General features: G+C 44.7%; 1 long non-coding RNA gene across 1 annotated transcript in view; it reads left to right on the forward strand.

Moving 5' to 3' along the window:
• The window catches only part of LOC113225312, a 64,520-nt gene extending 61,398 nt beyond the window's left edge, over positions 1 to 3,122 (forward strand). Inside the window, exons 2-3 of the long non-coding RNA XR_003309971.1 lie at positions 1,011 to 1,183; positions 2,631 to 3,122. This is a non-coding gene — a long non-coding RNA (uncharacterized LOC113225312). The remainder of the gene's footprint in view (positions 1 to 1,010; positions 1,184 to 2,630) is intronic.
• The last annotated feature ends 5,990 nt before the right edge of the window (positions 3,123 to 9,112 follow it).

The following is a 9,112-nucleotide window of genomic DNA, read 5'->3' on the forward strand; positions in this document are numbered from 1 at the left end:
AGTTTTTTGTATTTTTAGTAAAGACCGAATTTCAGCCAGGCGCAGTGGCTCAAGCCTGTAATCCCAGCACTTTGGGAGGCCGAGATGGGCGGATCACGAGGTCAGGAGATCGAGACCATCCTGGCTAACACAGTGAAACCCCGTCTCTACTAAAAAAATACAAAAAACTAGCCGTGTGAGGTGGCGGGTGCCTGTAGTCCCAGCTACTCGGGAGGCTGAGGCAGGGGAATGGTGTAAACCTGGGAGATGGAGCTTGCAGTGAGCTGAGATCTGGCCACTGCACTCCAGCCTGGACGACAGAGCGAGACTCCGTCTCAAAAAAAAAAAAAAAAAGACGGTGTTTCACCATCTTGGCCAGGCTGCTCTCGAACTCCTGGCCTCAGGTGATCCACCTGCCTCAGCCTTCCAAAGTGCTGGGATTACAGGCGTGAGCCACCGTGCCTAGCCTAGTAGTTACCTGTACATTAACAGCCATTCACCAAGGAAGGACTGGAAAAGTTATATCCTGATGTATATCAGTCATTATTGGCAGCTTGATTTCATTGTGGAGATTATCAGGTGACAGTGTTCTTTTTTGATTTTTATAATTGGTGGCCTAGAATCTGATCTGTCCTGGTTATGAACACCCCAAGGATAGGATCTATACCGTCCAGTGTCTGCTGAATGGGCTGTTTTCTAACTATGCCTCCTTGCCTCTGGGGACTCTTGTTGGTTGGAGCAGTAGTTGGCACTTTAACGTTTCTGTGCTGCCTATGTACCTCAGGCAGCAGTCACCAGTCCAGAATTTCTAAACTTACATAGCAGATCTTCTAATAGGAAACCTTTAAAAGGGCAGGGGAGGGAGGACTTAAAAATGAAAGAAAAAAAAAAAAGATAGGGGGAGTGAAGATTTTTTTTAAAAGCTGTTTTAGATCAGGGTAAGACCAAAAAAAAAAAAAGAAAGATTCACACAGCCCTAGTGTGCCTGGAATTTGTGGTTGAGTAATACTTTCCTGTTATTTCTTTTTTAGGTTGTTTTTCATCATTCAGAACATTGCCTGAAGCAGGTCCACCATGCCGTTAGTAACGAGGAACATCGAGCCAAGGCACCTGTGCCGTCAGACGTTGCCTAGCGTTAGAAGCGAGCTGGAATGCGTGACCAACATCACCCTGGCAAATGTCATCCGACAGCTGGGCAGCCTGAGTGAGTGCCTCAGAGAGCCTATGCTTTGCCCTCAGGGGTCGTTGGTGCTCTTTATTTAGTTTCCTTCTCCTCCCGCGTTCCTGTTTCTCCCCCATCTGCCTTCCCTAGGTAATGCGAAAATGTATCCTCCCTCTCCTCCCCAAAGAGAGGCTCCCTTTTGGTGTAGCTTCTCCTCTTCAACCTTCTTTATCTACCACCACCCTCTAAATTCCCTCCCCCCTCCCCCTCCACCTGCTTCAACAGAAATCTGTGGGAAGGGTGGCAGGAAGGGCTGCAGCAAAAACTGCAGACGGAATGACAGAGCAGAATTCTGTGTGTGTAAAGTGGGAGGTTCACAGAGCAGTATCTTGGGTCGGGGAATGTGCCTGTAATTACACGAGCTGTTCGATGTAGCTTGACTTTGTTGAAGCCTCAAATGTGCCAATAGTCTTTATCTACCCAACACCCCCACCCCTTTTCTTCCCAAAGAGGAGTAAAGAAACATGCCTTTGGAGAGATTCTGACTGTCTTGTCCACCCTGGTACACATTTAATTGTGCTGCAAGCCCCCAGGTCCAAGTTCAGGGTACAAATTACTTCTGCATTCTCTGGGGTATTGGGAGTTTTGCAAGCTGTGTGAACATACAGTGACACAAATAGTAGCTGGAGCCATTCTTCCTTAGGAGGAAGATGGGGGTTAGCCCAGACTGTTTTGGAGCTGAAGGAAAGCCAGCTCAACTATATATATTTTTTTAATTGGCAAGAATGAATGAGACTGCTTTGGGTGGGGTACATGCATGTGGTTTGGATTTCATTCTGAATCAAGTTGACTTTGTTTGCTTGAAGCTGAGATATGGGAAGGGCAGATGCTTGGATTGGCTCTGCATTTGTCTAGTGCCACTCCAGCTCCCATAAGAACCTCCGTCAAAATGCCATTTTAGTGATCTTCCTTAGCAAAGGCATTTTGGTGTGAATTATTTCAGATACTCACGCCTCCTATCGCATCACTGCCCTTAGTGAAGGCAGTGGAATATCAAGAAAGCCTGCATTCCCCCGTATAGCATAGGCCCAGCCTTTAAAATAGGAGCCTGAGGAGACAGAACTCTGTGACCAGATGATGTATGGAGTCTGAGATTCCTAAGCCTTCACCTACCTCAGGGACCATCTCAGTTGATCCAGGGCTTAGAGAAACCTAGATGGGGCATCATGAAGAAATGAAACCCTGCCGGTGCATGTCTTATACAAAGGAACACTGACAGTAGCGCAACAGCAGTGCTGCTGACAAGGAAGCACATCAAGGCTGCAGAGACCTCACTGATTTTTAAAGACATAATTTCTGCCTCTCTCTCTGAGAAGGCCAAATGGGTGGAAGTCAATCAATCACATACTGGTTCCTTCTTCATAGGACAAAGAACATCTAGCTAATGATGCTTCTTATTTCCACTTACTGAAGTTATGCTCTCTCTCAGCTATATTTCCAGGGTGGTGTTGATGGATGCCGTTGCTCACACTCCCACTTGTGATCAGACCACTCCTATCTTGAGGAAGCTGCTCTGAGGGCCAAAGCCACCTTATGCCCAAGGAAACAAGATTTTCTTACATTGTGGGGGCTAACTGACCCTTTATTCATCCAATAAACATGTGTTGAACATATTTTATGTACCAGATGCTGAGGGGATACAGCAAAAGAAATGGTCTCCATCCTCCAGGAGCTCATAATCTATAAGGGGAGGCAGAAATAAATAATTCCTAAGAGGAGAGAATGGGGAGAGAGTGAGAAGGGAACCCACATTTGTTGATTGCCTACTTTATGCCAGGTTTGGATAAGATCTTGACATAGATTATCTCATTTAATCTTCTCAGTAATCCTATGAGATTAGGTGGTGGTATGCCCATTTTTCAGATAAAGAAAATAAGGCTCAGAAAAGTAAGGTAACTTGTCTAGGCACAGTGGCTCACGCCTGTAATCCCAGCACTTTGGGAGGCCGAAGGGTGTAGATCAGTTGAGGTCAGGAGTTGAAGACCAGCCTGGCCAACATGGTGAAACCCTGTCTCTACTAAAAATATAAAAATTAGCCAGGCATGGTGGCACACACCTGCAATCCCAGCTACTTGGGAGGCCGAGGCACGAGAATTGCTTGAACTCGGGAGGCGGAAGTTGTAGTGAGCTGAGATTGTACCACTGCACTCCAGCCTGAGCAACAGAGCGAGACTCCATCTCAAAAAAAAAAAAAAAAAAAAAGTAACTTGCCTAAGGAGATACAGCCAGTAAGAGGCAAAGTCACTGTTTAAACTCAGACTTCCTACAAATTTCTCAACTCTGTCCCTTACTCTCTGTCTCTGCCAGTATTGCCCTATTTTAGACTTCATTGACTTTCACCAAGCCTCCCTCTACCTTCTTTCTCTGATCCAGCCCCCTTAAATCTGTTCCTATATCCCTGCAAGAGTGATCTGCCTAAAAATCAAATCTTACTTTTTACTTTTATGATTCTGAATTTCTGAAGCTTTGAAAGTTAATTCTGTGTTAACTTTTGTAATGTAACAAGTGTTTTTATAGTCAGAGTACACATCTCAACTATTTCTCTCCCTTCTTCTTCACTGTGGAGTTATTTAAGTTCCTTGGCCTAGCATTCAGGACCCTGCAACACCTGCCTTCCTTTCTAGCCTCATTTTCTACAATTCCATGTTAACAATTTTTAAAATTTTTTTATTTTTGAGACAGAGTTTCGCTCTTGTTGCCTAGGCTGGAGTGTGATGGCGCAATCTCGGCTCCCTGCAGCCTTTGCCTCTGGGTTCAAGTGATTCTCCTGCCTCAGCCTCCTGAGTAGCTGGGGCTACAGGTGCACGCCACCACACCCAGCTAATTTTTTTTTTTTTTTTTTTTTGAGACGGAGTCTCACTGTGTCGCCCAGGCTGGAGTACAGTGGCGCCATCTCGGCTCACCGCAAGCTCCGCCTCCCAGGTTCATGCCATTCTCCTGCCTCAGCCTCCTGAGTAGCTGGGACTACAGGCGTCTACCACCACACCTGGCTAATTTTTTTGTATTTTTAGTAGAGATAGAGTTTCACCGTGTTAGCCAGGATGGTCTCGATCTCCTGACCTCATGATCTGCCCACCTCAGCCTCCCAAAGTGCTGGGATTACAGGCGTGAGCCACCGCGCCTGGCCAGTTTTTTGCATTTTTAGTAGAGACGGGGTTTCACCATGTTGGCCAGGCTGGTCTTGAACTCCTGACCTCAGGTGATGCACCCGCCTCGGCCTCCCAAACTGTTGGGATTACAGGCGTGATCCACCATGCCCAGCCTTCACTTTAGTCTTTTAAAATGGAAAAAGGGGGCCTGGCACACTGGCTCACACCTGTAATCCCAGTACTTTAGGAGGCTGAGGCACAAGTATTGCTTATGCTCAAGAGTTCGAGACCAGCCCTGGCAACATACTGAGACCCTATTGCTACAAAAATTTAAAAAGTACCCAGATGTGGTGGTGCACACCTGTAGTCCCAGCTGGTTAGGAGGCTAAGGTGGGATGATCACTTGAGCCTGGGAGTTCAAGGCTGCAGTGAGCCATGATCATGCCACTCCAGCACTGGCCAACAGGGCGAGACCTTGTCTCAAATAAATTAATTAAATAGAAGGAAAAAGGAAAGGAAAAAAGAATTAATTATTATCCACTAGCAGTTCTCCTGAGACAGACTATGCTCTCTCATATTTCCAAACAGTGCTCTTGCTATCCTCACTGGCTGAACAGCCCTTGCCATCTTTGTCTGCCTGGCTGCCTGTAGCTAATCCCTCAAGGTCCAGCTCAGGAATCTTCTCTTCCAGGTTGGGCTAAGAGTGCTCCTCTGAGCTCCCATTATATGCCTATATTATCCTATCACATTATATCACCAATCACCTATGTCTCATACTGAATTAAAAATTCTTGGCTGGGCACAATGGCTCGTGCCTATAATCCCAGCACTCTGGGAGGTTGAGACGGGAGGATTGCTTGGGCCTTGGAGTTTGAGACAGCTTGGGCAACATAGTGAGACCCTTTCTCTACAAAATATAAACAAAATTAGCTGGGTGTGGTGGCATGCACCTGTACTTCCAGCTGTTTGGAAGGCTGAGATGGAAGGCTGAGGTAGGAGGATCGTTTGAGCCCAGAAGGTCAAGGCTGCAGTGAGCTGAGATGGCGCTGCTGCACTCCAGCCTGGGTAACCAAAAAAAAAAATTGTTGAAGGTGGTAATCATGTGTTATTTGTCTTTGAACCCCAGTGTCTACCTTGTGTAGTACCTGTCACCCAGTAGAAGCTCAGTAAATGTCGAATAATTCATGCCTATATATTTCCCACTATTCCATGCTGTCGATGCACAAAGAATGTAGGAATGGAAATAATACTTTCTGTGGGTAGTGGGGGCACAGGTAGGGATAGGCAGGGTCAAGGAAGACTTCATAGAAGAGGTTACATTTGAATGGGACCTTGAAAGATGACTGGGATTTCATCTAGCTGAGAGGAGTGCAGGGAAGGGTTCATATGTGCTTCAGGCTCATGACCTTGGCCTCATGTGCATTGTACCTGGGTGGAACTTCTTCAATTTAGTACTGAAAGGCTGATTATGGAATGGATAAAGCATAAAACTAAAAATCCCACAGCCATAGATTGCTCCGTGACAGCACATCCAGAATTCTTATTTTTTTCTCAGAACAGTGAGATGGCATTTCGTATATTCGGTTGCTGTATCTTAGGAAATACAGGCATGGCCAGCCAGCACTTTGTATCAGTATTGTGGCCACCCAGGAGAATGGAACCCCCACTTGGGTCATTAGAAAATCAAGCTAGATATTAGGTTTCTAACTGACTGCAGTGTGGGTGAGGGGGTGGGGCATGCCATTGGGGAGCTCCAAGACTCCCACTCAGACTTCAATAAGAGCAACTTCACATTTTAAAAAATCAGTTTTACCTGTTCTACTTCCACGTAACATTTCATTTGAAGAGTTCTGCTAAGGAAAAAATAAAATTGAAGACTGCTTCCTAGAATCTTTTGCAAAATGTGGTATCTGTTATGAATGTTGGATAATGATGGATATTGGGTCTCTCTCGGTAATCTGAATGAGTGAAGTTTAACTCTGAACAAGACACTTTGGTTTTCCCTAGTTCAATATCACATTTCTGTTTTCAAAAGTTGGAGTAAATTTTAGCACTTGAAGAATAGAGACTATCAAATTACTAATTGGAATTATATTTAAAATTTTCCTCTAAACTTAAAACTTAGGATATTTAGGCTGGGCACAGTGGCTCACGCCTATAATCCCAATACTTGAGGAGGCCAAGGCAGATCACTTGAGGTTGGGAGTTCGAGACCAGCCTGGCCAACATGGTGAAACCCCCTTCTTTGTTAAAAATACAAAAATTAGCTGGGCGTGTGCGTGTACTTCCAGCTACTCAGGAGTCTGAGGTAGGAGAATCTCTTGAATCCAGGAGGCAGAGAGGCAGAGGTTGCAGTGAGCTGAGATTGTACCATTGTACTCCAGCCTGGGCAACAGAGCAAGTGTCTGTCTAAAAAACAAAAAAAAATTTTAAAAACAAAAACTTTAGGTATTTAGAATTTACTTTTTTTTTTTTTTTTTTTTTTTTTGGTTTTGTTTGTTTGTTTGTTTTTTGAGATGGAGTCTTACTCTGTCACCCAGGCTAAAGTGAAGTGGTGTGATCTCGGCTCACTGCAACCTATGTCTCTTGGGCTCAAGCAATTCTCATGTATCAGCCTCCTGAGTAGCTGGGATTACAAGATGGTGTGCCACCATACCTGGCTCTAAGTTTTATATTTTTAGTAGAGACAGGGTTTCACCATGTTGGTCAGGCTGGTCTCAAACTCCTGGCCTTCAGTGATCCACCCGCATTGACCTCCCAAAGCGTTGGGATTATAGGCATGAGCCACCGTGCCTGCCTTAGGTATTTATACTCTTTTTTTTTTTTTTTTGAGACGGAGTCTCACTCTGTTGCCGGGGCTGGAGTGCAGTGGCCAGATCTCAGCTCACTGCAAGCTCCGCCTCCCGGGTTTACACCATTCTCCTGCCTCAGCCTCCCAAGTAGCTGGGACTACAGGCGCCCGCCACCTCACCCGGCTAGATTTTTGTATTTTTTAGTAGAGACAGGGTTTCACCGCGTTAGCCAGGATGGTCTCGATCTCCTGACCTCGTGATCCGCCCGTCTCGGCCTTCCAAAGTGCTGGGATTACAGGCTTGAGCCACCGCGCCCGGCCAGGTATTTATACTCTTAAGTCATGTAATGTGGTTGAGGAGTATAAGGAAGAATCTCATTGTAACAACTCACATTTTTAGCTCACTTAATCCTTTTGGTAACTTGATGGGGTAGTATTATCCCTACTTTACAGATGAGGAAACTAAGGCTGGGAGATTGTGACTTGCTGATGAGTACACAAGTATAAATAGAAAGAGCTGAGACTTTGATTCAGATTTTCTGATTTGAAGTCAACTGCTCCTTCCATGTCTCAAAGTATAGTTCTAAGTCTGCCTCAGGCCTGAGGTGATGAGACAGTGGGGAAGCCTTCACACCACTTCACTTCCTCTTAAAATAGAGATCTTATAGTTACTAGTTTTATATGTTGAGGTTCTTTGTAAGATTTTATCTTGAAAACCACTGTGCCACACAGAGCCTCTACTTCTACTATCACTACCCTCTTCACTTAAGGACCAGGAAATCCTAGGTGCTCTTGGTGACTCTTTTGGTGTAAGTTGATTGGTATTTTTTTTTGCCCCTCCAGAATAGCTGGAAGATTAATTGATATTTTTCTTTTTTCTTTTATTTCATTTTATTTATTATTATTATTTTTGAGATAGGTTGGAGCCAGTGGTACGATCTGGGCTCACTGCAACCTCTGCCTCCCAAGTTCAAGTGATTCTCATGCCTCAACCTCCTGAGTTGCTGGGATTACAGGTGTGCGCCACCACACGCAGCTTTTTTTTTTTTTTTGAGATGAAGTCTCGCTCTGTCACCTAGGCTAGAGTGCCGTGGTGTGATCTTGGTTCACTGCAACCTCTGCCTCCCAGGTTCAAGCAATTCTTTTGCCTCAGCCTCCTGAGTAGCTGGGGTTACAGGTGCCCGCCACCATGCCCAGCTCATTTTTGTATTATTAGTAGAGATGGAGTTTCACTATGTTGGCCAGGCTCGTCTCAAAATCCTGACCTTAGGTGATCTGCCTACCTTGGCCTCCCAAAGTGCTGGGATTACAGGCATGAGCCACCATGCCTGGCCTAATTTTTTTGTAATTTTAGTGGAGGCGGGGTTTTGTCATATTGCCCAGGCTGGTCTTGAACTCTTGGCCTCAAGTGATCTGCCCACCTTGGCCTGCCAAAGTGATGGGATTACAGGCGTGAGCCACCACGCCTGGCCTTTTATTTTTAACAGATATTTTTGAGCTTGGTTTATTTTCCACACATAATGTTGCATATTTCTCTGTTTTAGCCTTCCAGACACAATTTTCCATTACCTAGACAAGCATGATACAGTATGGCTTTTATAGGAACTTAGCCATATTATGAACAGGGTTTAGATACAATCCTCAACCTGCAGAGTAGAAATGCTTATCAGCTGATTTGAGTTATTTGAGCCCAGGAGCTTCCCATAATTGTTTAGGTCACAAATGATCAGTATGCAAGGACTTGCTTCTTCCTTGATTAGAAGTCCTTATCGACTTAATAAGCAATTCAAAATATGCAGTTAATTGGTCTTATCCCCATTCTTCATGTTGTACTGGGAAGGTGAGCTGCAGTTCACCCTGAAGGTGTGGTTTTGGCCTTTCAGGCTATTTTTTCCCCCTTCAAATATGGACTAAGCATAAATGTAGTTTCGAAGCTAGAAATTAAAGCCTACTTTAAATAGTTCTCAAAAAAAAATTATCATTTGATTGGGCACAGTCCTTTTTTTTTTTTTTTTTTTTTTTTTTTTTTTT

Source organism: Piliocolobus tephrosceles, chromosome 1 (assembly GCF_002776525.5).
Source record: "Piliocolobus tephrosceles isolate RC106 chromosome 1, ASM277652v3, whole genome shotgun sequence".
Lineage (NCBI taxonomy): Eukaryota > Metazoa > Chordata > Mammalia > Primates > Cercopithecidae > Piliocolobus > Piliocolobus tephrosceles.